The sequence below is a fragment of the Centroberyx affinis genome, unplaced genomic scaffold (assembly GCF_046629955.1).
Source record: "Centroberyx affinis isolate AG114_WGS23_722 - 3 ecotype Tasmania unplaced genomic scaffold, CSIRO-AGI_Caff_v1 ptg000026l_1, whole genome shotgun sequence".
Taxonomy (NCBI): domain Eukaryota; kingdom Metazoa; phylum Chordata; class Actinopteri; order Beryciformes; family Berycidae; genus Centroberyx; species Centroberyx affinis.
The window spans coordinates 1-17,608 of NW_027278740.1; positions in this window are offsets into that span (position 1 = coordinate 1).

The following is a 17,608-nucleotide window of genomic DNA, read 5'->3' on the forward strand; positions in this document are numbered from 1 at the left end:
TAAAATCAATAAAGGCAAGTCTAAAAACTTGTTTTTTAAGAGGGATTTAAAAGAGGATAAAGTTTTGTTCCAGAGCGTGCCTTAAAAATAATAAGTCAAATTTTAAAATCAATTCTGAAATATATAGGGAGCCAATGGAGACCGGACCTCGTTAAGAGTCTGGCAGCAGCATTTTGGATACGCTGCAGGCTAATCGGTGAAGACTTTGCTGGGTCAGGCAGGTGTCAAGAGAGTCACAGTAGTCCAAGGGCAATGAGATGAAGGCATTCCAGGTGCTTATAAGACAAAGATTAATACAATTTGACTGAACGACTGCCTTAATCTGGTTCTCAAAACTAAGATTGTTGTCAAACAATCTTTTCTACTGTACTTGGTCACAAGTAGAAATTAGGATTTGGTTTTATGATTAATATTAGTAGGTTTAGGTTAGGGTATGGGTTAAAGGTAGGCATGTAGTGGAAAATTTGCTGATAAATTACTAACCCTAACCCTAACCCCTAAGGCCACTTTGGCCTTTGATAGATACAAATTTATTGGGGCATCGCGGCCAAAATTTCAGGCACCAAAACCAATGGTTATTAAAATCCTTTTTCAGTCCTTTTCCTCAACAAAATAAATATCCTAATAGAAAAATGAAGTGCTGCAGTGTGATACAGCTCATATGTAAGATGGCTCAGACTGCAAAGTTAGTTACATGTCCAGTAACACACGATAACGTAAGTGTAACCCATGTTATTTTCTGTAGCTACAATTTACCGATGTCCCCTAAACGCCTCATATGCAGGCTACTGCTACTGATAGCGTTTTTGCTGCTCTCAACCCGGTTAATTTTGCTATATTCTTCATTATAGCGGCTATTACCCGCTGTACATTTAAACTTACACTAGTTCTGCTCAAGCACTCATAGCTCTCTCCTTCTTTTAGCGACTTTCTCGCTAATAGCACAGTTGTTTACACGCTTTTCACATCTGCTAGTTACTTAGCTTAGCAGTTAGCGATAGCTTAGCAGTTAGCGATAGCTTAGCAGTTAGCGATGGCTTCTCTCTCTCCCTCTCAGTTTAATTAATAATTGTGTTGTTAATGTTTGCGTTAATGTTACACACATATTTGCGGGAGTGGGAGAAATCTCGCGCTACTGTTGATGTCCGGCGTGACGACGGAGACTCTGGGAAACGTGAGTTTGTTGTCAACTTTCTTTTAAGGCACAACGGCCAGTTGAAAACAGGACATGCCAAACTGGCCGTGTGGATAGTTCATTTTAGAAGGGGCATTACGGCCACACTCCGGGGCATCCACGGCTCTGGCCGTTTGGCCGTGGTATAATTCCTGCCCTGCAATCCATATTAGAAAAGCGAGCCTCTAAACGAGCCGTTTGGACTTCCGTAACTTTGTGGCGTCAAAAGGTTCGCTCATTATCATTTTTGTAAGAAATAATAGACTAACAAAGTGTTTTTTTCAAAGCGGTTGAGCGGTTGTCATTGTTTATTACCAGAGAGTTTTCCCTACCTGTAGCTGCCTGGCCGTGGTGTCTCACGTTTAACTCTTGAAACGGTTATCCAATCAGAACAGAGGGGTCGTTAATATTAATGAGCCTTAAAGACACAGCGACAGAAACAGCCTGTTCTTGGTAAGGCTCAGAGAGATGCTGGAAAATAAACGTGGAAAAATGGATTGAGAGTGTTTCTGGTGCATGACACCACACACACAGCTTTGAATGGACCTCAAGACAAAATAAAACACTGGTGGAGAATATGGGCTTTTAAGTTTAGGGTGAGGGGTTAGGGAACGCATGTAGTCCTCACAAGTATAGTAATAAATGTGTGTGTGTAAGAGCCTGATTATGTACTATATGATTGGCAGTGACGAAAAATGCATTCCTTTATCTTGCCGTTTATCCCCCGCATCAATTGGCAGCCTTTGTCTCTATTTTCCCTGATTGATTGTGGATTTCATGTACAGTATGTTGTTTACTTCTATTATTCCCAGCAGACAGTCAAATAATTGATATTTGTTTTGTTTGGCTGCAATAATAAAGCCATGCTCATTCTGTATTGCACGGGATATTCCCCAAACAAACAGCTACAAATTAAATATGTATATTTTAACTTATTATTCAGTCGCATGCTTTCCGTTCTTGCGGTGTGTAATGGAGTGGTTCAGGGGCGAACGATGTAATTTCTGAAGTTTAGTACTTTGTAAATGCTATAATCACCTCTGACTTTGGATTATTAAACTGTCTCGTTGGCATTCAGCAGCAGCTATGTCTTCAAATGAAAGAGGAGCCATTTTCTCTTCTTCTCTCCCTCTTCTTTTCACTTTCTTTGTTTTAAGTCCCTCTCCAATGACCTTGTGACTTTGCTGCACCCTATGAACCTTATAGTGACTGAGATTGGGAATGGTGGAGATAATCATTACAAATCATACCTCACTTGGTAAGAATGATATTATGACCCATGTCTGCTTTATTCACCTTTTAGTGTGGAATCTAGGCACAGTTATATAAATGAGGCCCAGTGTGTGAAACAGTAGGTTCTAACTCAATGCAAGCACCAAGATATTACAGATAGCTTGTATGCTTCGGGAGTCAGATTCAATTTCACTTCTGTTTGCATGATCCATCAAGCCTGCCTGGAGCAGTGGCGTGTCCAGGCCATTTTGACTGCGGTGGCCGAGGTGGGGCACAGGTGGCACTGAGCGCGGCATTTATGAAGGATGTACGCAGGTCCCAGGTCAGAATTCTGAATTCCGAGTCAGAATTCCGACTTTAAACTCAGAATTCTGACTTTATTCTCAGAAATCTGAGACTAATCTCAGAATTTGAATACATTTTTCACATGTGGCCCTAATCCTCTTCCATGCAAGGCCCAGGTTGAAAACAACCAGAATTATCAGGCATCACTGTCAACTGTATGCATGTAAAAAAATGTATGCTAATAACATTAGTTCTTGGTCTTTATCTTCAGGTGCGTGCTGCATTCTGTTTGGTCAGACAGTGATTCTCAACCTTTTCCATATCAAGGACCCCTAATTCAGTCCACATTAGGGCCACAGACCCCCATTTGATGAGATTTTGTCTCTCAGACCCAAATCTGAAAATATTTTTATTGTTAGATATGATTTTGTCCAGAATCCCATGACTACCTGCAATGTAGGTGGAGAGATGTCAGTGAAACTATGATCAAAATAGTCATTCTTATACATTTTCTAATTGTGTTAACAATTAGTTTAACAATTCATCGGTTTGCTGGGGACCCCCTGGAACCCCCTCAAGGACCCCTGGTGGTCCCCGGACCGCACGTTGAGAAGCACTGCTCTAGGAGATGAACTGATCATCAATTGGTTGTTACTTAAGTATATTAATACTACATAATGATTAATTCACCATTTATTCGTGATCATTATTATACGTTGCGAGGCCTTAGCATGCTTCACCACAGATAACTCTCTCTCTCTCTCTCTCTCTCTCTCTCTCTCTCTCTCTCTCTCTCACTCCCTCTCTCTCTGGCTTTTCATCCTATGGATCGATCATCAAAGGGGTATTAGTTTGCTTTCATATGTTTTGGCCTCGATCACCCTTGCTACATAATGCACAAGCCGGAAGGGTGTCCGCTTTCAATAGTCCCCTTCACCCAGCGACCCCCTCCTTCACCACACACACACACACACACACACACTCACACACACACACTTAAAACCAAAGATCCGCTAACAACCTTGCAACATGCAGTAAAATTATTATGTCAATTTATTGAGCTTTAAATATTGATTTATTAATCAATTCTCTATTGATATTATCATTATTAATATTATTATTATTATTATTATGATTAGTAGTAGTAGCAGTAGTAGTAGTAGTATTAGTAGTAGGATTCATGGGGGTTGGATAATAACAATAATAGTAGTAATAATAATAACAATAATACAAACTGGTAAAGTATTAATAAACAATTATTCTTTCTATTATTATTATTATTATTATTATTATTATTATTATTTATGTATTTTCATCTCCATTTGTATGGGTTGAAGCTTTAAAAGTTAGGCTGAATGAAATTTCAGGATGATTTAAATATCTAATATATATCTGATATAGAGATGAAATAAGCTTTGTCTTCTACTGATTGGAAATCAGGGGGTTTCAGTTTGTCTGTGTGCTTCATCTTGGATATATGAGTGTGTATTCTGTTTTCAGTCATTTTTATTAGCATGTCAGGACGACTTAGGACAAATCATAAACCACCTCAGCCCCAACACAGCATCGACTGATTTCCAAATGTCCCATGAAAGCAGCCAGAACAGATTTATTACCCGGTCAGTGAGACAGAAGCCTCTAATTATTTCCGTGGTGAGATGCTGGAGTCCCTCTGCTCAAATTAATGACATGATTAACATGGCCTCTTTCTATTAAAGCTGGGGTGTATAGGCAACTTTGGAGAAATGAGCAAGAATATTACAGTATACAACAAAAAAAATCCCCCCTCCATAATATAAAGAATATAGATAGATATACATAGAATATAATAATAAAAAGCATAGAGGCACTCTGATTAGTTGGAGGGGGAAAAAGTAACTCATTACATTTACTCCCGTTACTGTAATTGAGTAGCTTTTTTTATGTACTTTTTGAGTAGCCTATTTTTAAAGTCAGTAATTTGACTTTTACTTAACGTTGTTGCTGAAGTATTGCACTTAAATATACATATTAATATACAAAATAATAATAATAATAATATAAAAATGTCAAAATATAAAAAATTGGTAACACTTTACAATAAGGGTCACTAAGTTAAGGGTTAGTTAATGCTTAATAAGGGTTAGTTAATGCTTAATAAGTATTAACTAACCCTTAATTAACAGTTAACTAATGTGTAATTTACTAATGGTGTTCATGTGAACTAAGGTATTAATTTATACATTATTTAATAGTCATCTTTATAAACTATTAAATAATGTATGTAAATGATTACCAGGCACATTAGTTGACACAACTAACCCTTAACTTAGTGACCCTTATTGTAAAGTGTTACCAAAAAATCGAAATGTTATTAAAGATATATTTTAAATCACCTCTATACGGAGTACACATTTTGTGGCTTTCCATAAGCATCAGAAACTGAACAATCGGCCAATTGTGTGTGTGTGTGTGTAGACAAGTACTTTGTGTCAATAATGTTTGGTAACATTATTGTTTTGTTCCTTTTTAATGTACCTTTATTAGTACTTTCACTGAAGATTTAGATAGGAGTCTTAAGGAAGCATGTGACGCAGTAGAAAGTATGCTGTTGGTGTGTTTGCTTGTTTCAGTCTGGTGGATTTCTCAGAGCCAGCCCTCTATATTAAACTCGCCGCCCCACTGCAGCAGTCAGGTCTTCTCAGTGTGAACGCATATTGTGATAAATGACTGTGGAAGTTGCCTAATGAAGCGTGTCACACAGAAAATCCTCCCCCTCTCTCTATTCTATGTGGGGAAATGAGTGTAGAAGCCATGAGAAATTATAAAGATCAACAGTATTTATTATGCTACAGCGCTTACATTAACGAGATAAGATTTTTAAGAAGCCCGAATCACTGACCAAGAACCAATTACCAGTTCATCAAAAAGCACTTGTTTTGTTTTGTCGAGATATTAGAAGCAGGAGTTGTTAGCAAAGGGAAAGTCAATGGGGCTAAAAAAAAAACATTTCTCTTTTAAAATATTGTTTAACAGGTCAGAACTTGCTTAAGTTGCTGCATGTGTTTTTTTGTAGAAAAGTGTTTTTTTTAGCCCAGTTGAATGACAATCAGGACTAGACCGATATATCGGTGTGCTGATATATCAAGCTGATATTGTTATTATTAAAAAATCAGATCTGGTCCAGTCAGTGCGGTCCACCTCTGGGTTCCTCCCTGACCACAGCTAGTCAATATGTTTTTATTATTATTATTGTTTGTATATGAGATGTCTGACCAGAGAAATCATTCCAGTGTGGTGTGGGTGGGTTTTACTCAACAGTCTGCAAAACCCACCCACAATGATTTTATTAGTATGGCTTTCAGTGGAGAGTTTTAGTGTCCTGTGATTGTCTAAATGCTGTTTCAGAGACGTTTTAAACCCTGACAATTGACATTTGTTGACATGAAAATGGTCAAATTTAAAGATATTGCATATCGGCGCAAAATATCAGCTGTCAGTATCAGCCTTCATAAAGCCATATCAGTCTGACCCTACTAAAAGTTCCCAGTTTATTAGATTCCCTACAACTATGGCCCAGCATTATGCTGATGTCAAGCTTTTCTTTAGTTTAACATTTTAGCTAAAATTGTAAAATGATCAGAAGCATCACTTCCACTTACAGAAATGCTGTACAAACAGGAAAAGGGGTTGGTCAGGCCACATGCATGGATTGGCCATTCCAGGATTTCAATTTGAAATCCTGGAATAACAATACATCATTTTGTCATTATGTCACACCCTTCCCATCTGTCGATTTCCTTCCCTTTCTCCCAACTCCCTCTCTTTCACCAGTCACGCTATGCCTAGTGTAGTTTTGAATCTGCTGTTCTGCTGAATCTCTTTCCCTATCGGTTTTTCCTGAAGCCCCGTGCCTTCCCTCAGCACTGTCCTTTAAACCGAACCGTGACCTTGAGCTCTGGTGACAAGTGACAGATTAAAGCTCACAGCCGGAGACGCCGCTTCTTATCAACGGGAGAATGAATGGATCATTTTAACAGATATACCTCAGCGGTTGACCATGGGATCCTCCCCTCCGCTGGTTCAGATTACATTGATTTAGAAGTCTTAGAAACATGAAGATAAATGTCTAGGGCTAGGTCTTAATACTGAAGTCCTGGAGGTAAAAAAAAATCTGTTCAGAGCAATGGTTGTGCATGCCAAGTAAGATGCTGACAAAGTTTTGAGGGAAATATAAAAAATAAAAAAAAATAAAAAATACAACCAGGATAAATGTAAGGCTGTGGGCTAATTGCAAAATAATAAAAATGTAATAAAATGTAGCAGAGAGTCAAATAATGTGCTAGCTGATAGGGAAATGTGTGTTAAAAAGAGCTGAGGACAACAGGGTTTTTCAAAGTATGAAAGGGTTCCACTGATATTGGAATTTGAAGGTTGATACTGATATTTTTGTAATGACACTGCCAACAGCCAATACTTTGTGCCGATATTCAATATCGGCACATATTTCCATGCCCGTAAAATTCTAAGTATTCAGTGTTTCTCCCAGAACTGGATTCTTGTCAGGGTGGAAAAGCCTCTGAACCAGCGTGTAACCATGCATTAATAACACTGCATTATGTAATAAATCGACAAAATGTAATACATTTTCACTTCATTATGTAATAACACCCGCATTTTGTAATAATCTGCCGCATTTTGTAATACATAGCCTGAACGCAATATGTAATAAATTTCCTTGTATTTTGTAAGAAATTATTACATATTGTGGTGGTTATTACAAAATACGGGAGTTGCACTTTTTTTAAATGAAAATGTAATAAGACCCGGGGTCTCGGGCCTATTTTATGGACCCGACAAACCCGTTAATTAAAATTGATACTAAAAATGCCGTTCTACTGCTAAAAACGTTTATCATGTCGGATACAACATATGGTAGCCTAATAAAAGGAGATCAAAATAACAGAAAGACTTGTCAAGTTGTGCCGTTCTACAGTTTGTCCAGTAGATGGCAGTGAGACTCTATAATGGAATCTAGCAGCTGGTTTGACCTCTTTATATTCATTTTCTTTTAGCTTATTTTTCACCTTAGTGAAGACGGGATCCATCTTGCGCCTTTCCTCCGCTCCAACTCGCTGGCATTGCTCAACGTTTTTTTTCCACATTATTTTCGCTCTTGTAATCTGATCCTAGGTCAGCCTAATCATCACACAAGTTACACAGTGCTTCCATGCATTTCTTGTCTCGCCACATGATCAGCGCTGATCACGGGTCTTCTCGGATCCACTCGGGTATTACACATAATGATAAACAGACCCAGGACCTGCGGTAATAGAATGGGACCCGACCCGGACCCGATTGACCATAATGAAACGTGGACCCAAACCCGTACGGGTCCCGGGTCGGGTCTCGGATCCTAGGGTCCGGGTAGACCTCTAATCCGGAATCTAAACAGGGGCTGAGACAGTATGAAGGGCCAAGTCTTTGGCCCTGTAGCATCTGTTAAGTGAGGAATAGAGGGAATGGGAAATAAGTATGCTTCTCATTTGGTAAAACACACTTTTGCATTCAACCTCACCTTCCTCTACTGCAGCACCCTTTCATGTACCCCCCCATCCCCCATAGACAGCTCTGCACCTCAATGAGAATCTTTGCCAGTCATTCAGAAACCAGCAAGGAACTGTGCACCACTTTCCCTACACAAACTACATCATACATAGCTAGGAGTGTGAGGGAGCCTCAAGCCAGAAACCTCCATCTCAATTCCCACTTAATTAGTACATCCACAAATCAATTGAACTTTTTTTTTTTTTTTTTTTTACCTCTTCCAATCTCGCCCAGGTGTAAAAACATGAGAGCGAGGAAGTTCACAAACCTGGGGGAAGTTTCTGTGAGCGTCAGCATTTTTTGGTCCCGGGGTCTTCCGTGTAATCGATTAAGACCTGAGGGTGTCTAGGTGCCAGAATAAACGAGCATGCCACCATTTCCGCCGTAAATCAGGCCACAGGCGATTGGGCTGTACAGTACATCTACATGATGTATGCCCCAAGGCTCCTTATGCCGGCGACAACGTGATGTATTGGCCATCTGCATTTGAGCTGAGCTCAACTGGAATAGAACTGTACAGTCAGAGGAAATGGTTTTGCTTCACGGCCTCGCAAAACTACAGTGTTTGAAATGAGTTTACAGCTGGTTTGATTTCTTCCTAGATGTGTGTGTGTGTGTGTGTGTGTGTGTTCTTGGACTTCTACCCTTGCGAGAACCAGTTTGAGTTTTAGACCTTCGGAGTGAGGACATTGAGAAGTGAGGTCGTTTTGGCTGATCCTCACGTTTTCAAGGGGCTAGATTCGGATTTGGGTTTTGGGCTAAAATTAGATGAGATTAGTCAATGGAAGCTCTTCATATGGATGTATGTACAAGGGTGTATGTGTGAGTGAGTGAGTGAGGGAGAGAGGGCGAGCGAGCGGGGACGGATCGGTGCCATCAAAATGTTCAGAATGAGACCAAATTGGCCCCTGACGCATCTAGCCCACCGATAGCTTGCACTTGTAAAGCTTTCTCCTACAAGAGTCAACACTTTGCACAAGCTTTTTAAGCAAATACAACATGGCAGATTAGTAATGACCATGCAATGTATTGACATTAAAAAGCACCCAACGTCACTATTCAGAAGTTCACAAAGAGCAAATGTGCGGGAGTGTAAGTCATGTTTTTGTAGTCTTTTAGTTGTGCCTCATTTCCTATTCAGCAAAATCCATCTCGCAACATGACTGAACACACAGCGAACACAATGGCTCAAAGACTCTTAAAAAATTCATCGCAATAGCGGCACAGTAGGAAAATCTTTTTTTTTTTTTTTTTCCCTCAGGCAGAAGTACTTTTCATGGATTCCAGACATAAATTCCTCCGAATATCCACGCGCATTAAGACTCTCTCGCCTTTCCTCTTTGTGCTGAATAATGTGTAATTACATGTTTAGGACTTTGATGTTGTCAGCGTAATAATGGCCTTCTCGTGGTAATGGCTTGAAGTACTTTCCATTAGTTATTCATTGCAGTATTAGTCTACTATCATTGTGTCACGCCAGCAGACATTTCTGACACCCATTCTGTTCAGCAGGGAGAAGGTTTATTTTGATTAACACTGTACGCTCCATAGTTTTTTTTGCATATATATATATTATTTTCATGTCATCTCCCACTGTCAACCCAATTGATTATTATTGGCGCTGGGGCTGTTTTATTGAATGTAAGGATCTGTTCCAAGTTGAAGCTTCAAAGAAAACAACAGCAGTCTTTCCAATGTCCGTGTCAAATTCGTCAATTTCGAGAACGTTCGCCTCAAAGAGCGGAGTCCGAAGAGACTGATCGGTCTATTTACATGGAGGGGAAAGTTCTCCATTCTTGAACTTCTGGCTAGTCGTCTGACGGCTGAGCATGTCTTTCTGAATGCATTTTTTAATCTTCTGCCTCACTAATTCTGTGCAGCGGTCCCCAGCTGAGCACAACAAGGAGACACACACCAGTACCTTTGACTGTCAAAACATGTGCATATCAAATATTACTCAAAGGAGAACCGCCGCGAACGTGCGCGTACGCTCGCAAGCATGTACGGGCGCACACGCACGCCCCTTTGTCCGTAACACTCCCCTTCCCTCGATACCGAATACGTGGGGTTGAATTATGCATGTATGAGTGGGCAAGCTTGTGCTGTTTGACTCATCCGTGACTAAAATCCTCAGCGGAACATTTTCTTCATGATCACCCAAAGTCAATCAAAGTCGATGCAAACTTTTCCCCGTCGCGTTTCAGACCGTGGTGGTAGAAAAACCCCATTATATGAGCATGAGAATGAGTGATTTCTTTTTTTATTGTCTTTGCAAAAATGAATCTTTCTCCTGGACGGCTAACAGTGGGACTCCAATCACGGATACAAAGCTCCCCCCGAGGCGTGAAAGAAGTTTCAGCCCCGGACTGACAGCTAACCGTGCTTTGTTCCACCTTTGTTGGACCACAGTCCCCTGCATGGAAAAATCGCCTAAAAATTACCTACCTACATCTACCACTTGCAAGGGCTTCCCTCGTCTCCTATGTGCACCGCATTGTCTCCCCGGGAGTTGCCAGAGCACTTTAACGATCCCCCCCCCCCTAATTGAGATGCCAGCCTCTTTCTGCCTTGCCACCCCGCTCGTCTCTCGCTGTCTCGCTTTCGTCTTCTCTGCCTGCCCTCTGCCTACCTCGACTCAGTGGGACGCTAATATTCCCTGGCATGGCTAGCAGCGGCTGTCAGTTAGCGAGCCGCCCAGCCGCGGTAAATATCCCACATTGATTAGGCCGATTTGCATAGGCGCGGGAGGCCGGAGGGTATGGCTGAGGCAGACGAGAATGCTTAAAAACCACCCCGCATCCATGATGAGGCCGATCCTCACAAACACCCCATCGCTTTCGCCTGCTTTGACTTACTTTTTCTCTCTTGTTTTTTGAAAGCAGCTTTGTGTGTGTGTGTGTGGGAGTATGACTTAAGTCACTTTCAGGGACACAAACCAGACTTAAGATCAGTTGATTGGGGACAGCTTGTGCAATTGGGGACAAAAGCTGTGTCCCCAATTGGTAAAAAGCTGATTTTTGGGTCAGTGGTTAAGGTTAGGGTAAGGGTTAGGTTTAGGCAAGTAGTGGTTATGGTTATGGTTAGGGTAAGTCTCCAGGAAATGAATGTAAGTCTATGTAAATACCCCAAAAGTGACATAAGTAAGATTGTGTGTGTGTGTGTGTGTGTGTGTGTGTGTGTGAGATTGCCTTTGTACATGCCAGGGGTTATCATAAAGGGTTTAGGATATGATTTTTTTTTTTTTTGTAAACAATGTTTATTAGCTTTCTTTATAAGTACAAATGACAAGAACAAACAATGTTCCCCCCTCCCCCCACCCCACTTCCCCAGACCCTTCCAAATAACAAAATAACAAAACATTACACTAACAATGACTAACAAAAGACGAATGGGTGGCATAAACCCGCACAGAAAAAAACAACACAGCAGTACCAAATTAAATATATAAACAAAAAGAAACTAAAAAAAAAGGAAATACATAAAAATTATGCCAATACTCTTGGTAGTACTCTCAATGCCATTCTTGTCTCAAAGGTGATACAAATTTTAAGAAATTATAAGATTATTGCCTTATGATAGGGTATCTCTAACACTTGCATTTCTAAGGAACGTAATAAAAGGTTTCCAGATTCCCTCAAACACATTTTGTCTATTCCTCAATATGTAAGTTATTGTTTTCTAATACCATACATGATGCCATTTCGTTAATCCATTCTTTGATACTTGGTCTATTTGTTTTCTTCCAATAAAGAGCAATAAGCCGTTTGGCTTGCAAGATACACATGTCTGTAAGTGTATACTCCTTCTTCCTTAGTTTTAAGTTGGAAGGGTACAAGTTCAAAATGTAAATCTTAGGTTCAGAGGTGATTCTGTCCATCACATGTTTTACTTCTTTCCAAAAATTCATTATTTTCCTGCATTCCCAAATACAATGATACAGGGTTCCTTTACATTCATTACACTTAGTACATGTGTCTGGTATATTGTTGTCAAACTTGTGTAACTTTACTGGTGTTACATACAGTATATACGCATGAGCCAATTATATTGCACTCATTTTCAGCGAGTATTTATAGATAATTTCTGTGCATCTTCACAAACCATGTTCCAATCCTCCAATGTTATTTCCTCATTCAAGTCCTTCCTCCATGCTTCTAATTTTCGGATATTATTTTTAAATCTGGTGATGTGTTTCCCTGCTACTGAATAGGTATGGTGGGCCACCCTGCCTTAAGGATAATGCCAGTGTAATTTTATTTTTTTCCTATAGCCATTATTGCCCATCCAAATTCTAAACCCACCAATTTATTTGCCACAGTCAGAAGCTATTACTGTCTGTTCTACTGCAGGTAATTTAGTAACGTAATCATCATGGTGAAAAGCAGTACACAGTGGTATAATGCAGTTTTTTCCTAACATGACATTATCATGCAGCTAATTATCGAGTCTAAAGGGGAGTATTTTTACTTTTTCCATAACTGTGCACTGTTGCACGAAACGTAAGGCAGAGTGGGACGCAAATATGCGCAATGATCTCTTCGCATTCGATTCTGGCAGAATGGATGAATTTTTTTTTTAAATGATGTACTTCATTAGTCAAGGCAGTAGAATGTCTCTGAGCTGGTTTTAGTTAATTCTTTAAAGGTCGGACAAACCTGCAGTAGAACAGACAGTAGTAGCTTCTGACTGTAGCAAATACATCAGTGGGTTTAAACTTTTCTTGGGCATTAATGGCGAAAGGAAAAACATAAAATTTACACCGGTGTAATCCTTTATGGAGCTGCTGAAGAATTTCATTAGTGTGGATTTCAGTGGAGAGTTTTAGTGTCCCATGAGAGTCTAAATGCTGTTTAGATTTGAAACACTGATCTACACTTATTCACCAGTGCGGATATTGATAGATTGTTTCGGGAGTCAAATGCAATTAATTTCTCAAAGCCATGGGAATCGTGAAAATGAACAGTTTAAAATTCAACAGAAAAACCTCGGAAAGTTCAAGTTCCTTTGATTGCCATGTAGCGAGGCCAGTGGAATTCATTTCACTGTAGGGAACGTATACTCTATGTCCATAAAGACTTAAACTTCAATGGAGTGAGCGAGAAAAGCTAGAGAAGTTCAGGTTTCAGTAGAGTCGTGGACATCTACAGGAGGAAATTACTTCAAAGTGTGACAATTGCCACCGAAAGGTTTCCACCCTGATATGGGAGAAATACCAAATCCAAATCAATAACGGTGTAATAATTCTTGATGTCAGGGAATGTTTGCATGGCGGGCAATACCTAATTTCCCTGAGACTGGAAATGGATTGAGAGGATTTGTGTGGATTTTCTTATCAGGGGCGACAGTGCACGTCATTTACAGTGCCTAAGACTTGATGAAACATATCACGAACAGGGCTAATCTTATACAAGGGATTCAATATGAAGTCCCCCCCCCCTCCGCCCCCCCTCTTGCTGTCAGACATGAGTGTGATTGAGTGAAGGGATTAAGGCTCTGGCTGGGAGATGGTTGTTGAGGATATCTATGCTGGGGAGAAGTGTTCTGCCATTGTTAGAGACCAGATTAAACCGCCCCATTCTCCCTGTTCCTATTAACAGTGGTTACGCATGGGATACTGCAGTTAATGTGAAGAATAATTGTGCGCGTATGGGTTCGCCCGTCTGCATGGGAATGTATCCGGGATGCCTGTGAAAATTCACCCACTTTTTTTTTTTTTTTTTTTTTTTTTTTGCGTGTGTAAATAAGGGAGTGTTGCAATGCGAGTATAAAAATAGACTAGCCCACAAAACCATGGATAGATTCATTTAATCTCCAGATAAGAGATGTAATTTTACCCACACGGAATCCATCGATTTTAGGTTTGGCCCGGTGCCTTTCAGAGGAATATCCTTACACATGTGGAAAGAAACCAGAGGAGTCGGGCTTCAAGCTTGTTTAGAAGATTAAACACTGTCATTCTCAGCCAAAATCGGAGATGATTTCACATTTCCCCTAGAATTGGCCAATTACTTTCCTCAACGCTCTCTGGATCTGTGATCTCTTCCCTAGCCAAGCCATACATTTTCAATACTGTATCTAAATTCAGTGAATAATTTCATATTTACTAATGGCCCCCCCGTATTTTGCAGTATTCCAGTGTGGACGCACATGCTGACCGCTTACTCATCTGAGTCCAATTTCAATGCTTTTGACATCAGCGGACCATAAACCTTCACTGGCCAAGTCCTGAGCCGGGTGCATCACGGTGTCGGGTCCAGGGCCGTTTTTTTATCTCTCCTGTCGGCCCGGTCATATTTACTGTGCCGTTCAGCTCTCCCCAGGTCTGAGGACTCCATTACTCCCTGCGATATTTATAATTTCATAAAGCTGCTGTATGACAACGTTTATTTTATCCCCCCCCCCCCCCCCCCCCCCCCCCCCTCCCACCCTGCCTAATCTGCTCCTAATAAAGGTATGCCAAGCACGGCAGTTGAAAAACGAGCACGCCTCGGTGCCCAGGCCTTAGCCAGGAAAGATAAATCAGGGCTCTGGCCTGACAGGGGGGGGCATAGATTGTCAATGATCACTCCCGGCTCGGACCGACCCCCCCCCCCACCACCACACACACACACACACACACACACACCCTCCTTCCACTCAATACCTATGATCTATAGTAATGAAAATCCATGCAAACTATTGAAGGCGGGAGATGAAGGTGACAGGGGTGAAAGATTGGACGGAGTTAACGACCATGAAAAAAAAGATGTCAAATGTGGGGAAATATTATGGAGGGGGTTTGAAATAAAGCCTTTTGAGGCACAGAGCAAAGTTTTTCAATTATCTGTCAGCACACAGCAAAGTATAAAAGACAGAGATCTGGCCGCGCAAATCAAAAATACAGCATAATGCATCCGTAATGAGTTTGGGCACAGCCTGGAACACAAGCAGAACTTTATAATGCTGAGACCTAGCCTTACTTCTTAGTATGTAAACAGCCATTTACTTATTTATTTATTTAAATATTTTTTATTCATTTGTTTTTTTTTACATGATGTCACATTTGATATATATTAGTAAGGCCAGCACTTAACTAAGCATGCTTTCAGCCAATCTGAAGCCAGAACTTTTCATGCTTTGATGAACAGGTGAAGAGAGTGAAGCAGACTTGCTTCCTTCAGTTGAAACCAATCTCCAAAATGGAGCCATTTTTACCATTTAGTAATCTGGATAAAATCATAATTTCATGTTAGACATTTAGTTGATGCTCTTACCCAGAGCAATTTACAATGGCTGAGCATGCAGGGGTTCAGTGTCTTAAAGAGTAACTGACCCCCAACCCCAAATCTTTGGTGAAACCTGACACCTAATGGTGAAAAGTAGGGTACTGAACTGCCCATCTGCTATTGGCTGGTCTTTGTGCCAGGTGATGTCACCCTCTATAGAGTACAACAGGTGGTTACATCACATGGCACAAAGACCAGCCAATAGCAGATAACCTGTTCAGTACCCTACTGTTCACCATTAGGTGTCAGGCTTCGGCAAAGATTTGGGTGGGGTTTAGTTAATCTTAAAGGACAATTGGACAGCTGGGTATACCTGGCTGTTGATGGACAAATTGGCTGTTGTGGGGCTTGACCCTGACAACTACCAGGCCAAATTTGTCTCCTATCTCCTCACGTAACTTAGACACTATATGAGCTAGTGTGCAGCCTCTGATCCTTCTTCCAAAGTCTCAGCTTTAGACTAAAGGTGAAGTGAAAACTAGCTTAGTGCTAGTTCTGTGCTTGCTAGCTGTGAGTGTTGCAGCTAAGAAGCCATCTAGATTACCACCAAAACAAAAACAGCCAACAAAAGCACAAAAACAGCATTTCCAAGTTTTGAAAAGCCACCTGAAAATATGAAAATGAAAAAAATAACTACCACAACTTAACAACTAATGTTACTACTAGCATACTTAGATTCTTTGAGAAAATCACCGCACTCACGACTATTGAATGCGCTAAGGTGCCAGAAGACCGAAGAACAGTATTAACGAAGAAGGTTCTGCACACTTAGATCCATGCAATTTTCTTTAATAAATCATGTGGCAAGCTTTCGATCACAAGACCTTCATCAGGGCAAAGCAGCCTTCACAATGTATATGGACCTAGTTCATTGTGAAGGCTGCTTTGCCCTGATGAAGGTCTTGTGACCGAAAGCTTGGCACTTGATTTATTAAAGAAACTTTCATGGATCTAAGTGTGCAAAAACTTCTTCCTTAATACTACTAGCATACTGAGCAAGGCTTGCTATGCAAGTGTTACATCCTCAGCAAAGGATTAGGCCCACTTAGAACAAAGAAGTCCAACAAATAATATGCAAAAGCACGCTCAAACAATCTAATGTGGTAAAATGATACAACTTACCTTATCAGGAAACCTGGAACTTTAAATTAATTTTCTATTAGCTAGCCAAACGCTTCCACAAGCAATTGGAAAACTAGCATCAGCGGAGCATCAGCTATAGTCTTTAAGGTTACTATCACAGGCTTTTCAGACATGGCAGTTCAACAAGGACCTGATGAAAATACTACAGGCTTACTTAGGGTTATGATTAGGATTACATGGAATGCTTTCCTTTCTGGCAAGCACAAAAAGGGGAGTCATTCTTATGTTCCCTTGGTCCTATGTTCCCCAGATCTATATAGCACATAATGGGAACCTGAAAAAGATGTTTCCCAGCTCTGTATTCGCTTAATATGGTTAGTTAGGGTTAGGGTTAAACATAGGACCCAGGGAACATAGGACCCTGGGAACATAGGACCTTGGGAACATAGGACCCTGGGAACATAGGACCCTGGGAACATAGGACCAAGGGAACATAGGACCTTGGGAACATAGGACCCAGGGAACATAGGACCCTTTGTCATGTTCCCATTATGTGCCATATACATTTGGGGAACATAGGACCCTGGGAACATAGGACCCTTTGTCATGTTCCCATTATGTGCCATATACATTTGGGGAACATAGGACCCTGGTAACATACGACCTTGGGAACATAGGACCATCGGGAACATAGGACCCTGGGAACATAGGACCCTGGGAACATAGGACCTTGGGAACATAGGACCCTGGGAACATAGGACCCTTTGCCATGTTCCCATTATGTGCCATATAAATCTGGGGAACATAGGACCCTGGGAACATAGATACGCTCCCCAAAAAGGTGCTATATGAATGAAGGTTACTACCGTTATTATCGATTCGATATTCTAACAACTTATAACTTGTTTTGTTTTCTCTTTGCTTTGTCTGTCTTCTGTTTTGGTTTTGTTTTTTTCTCGGTCGCTGTATGTTGCTGACGCCC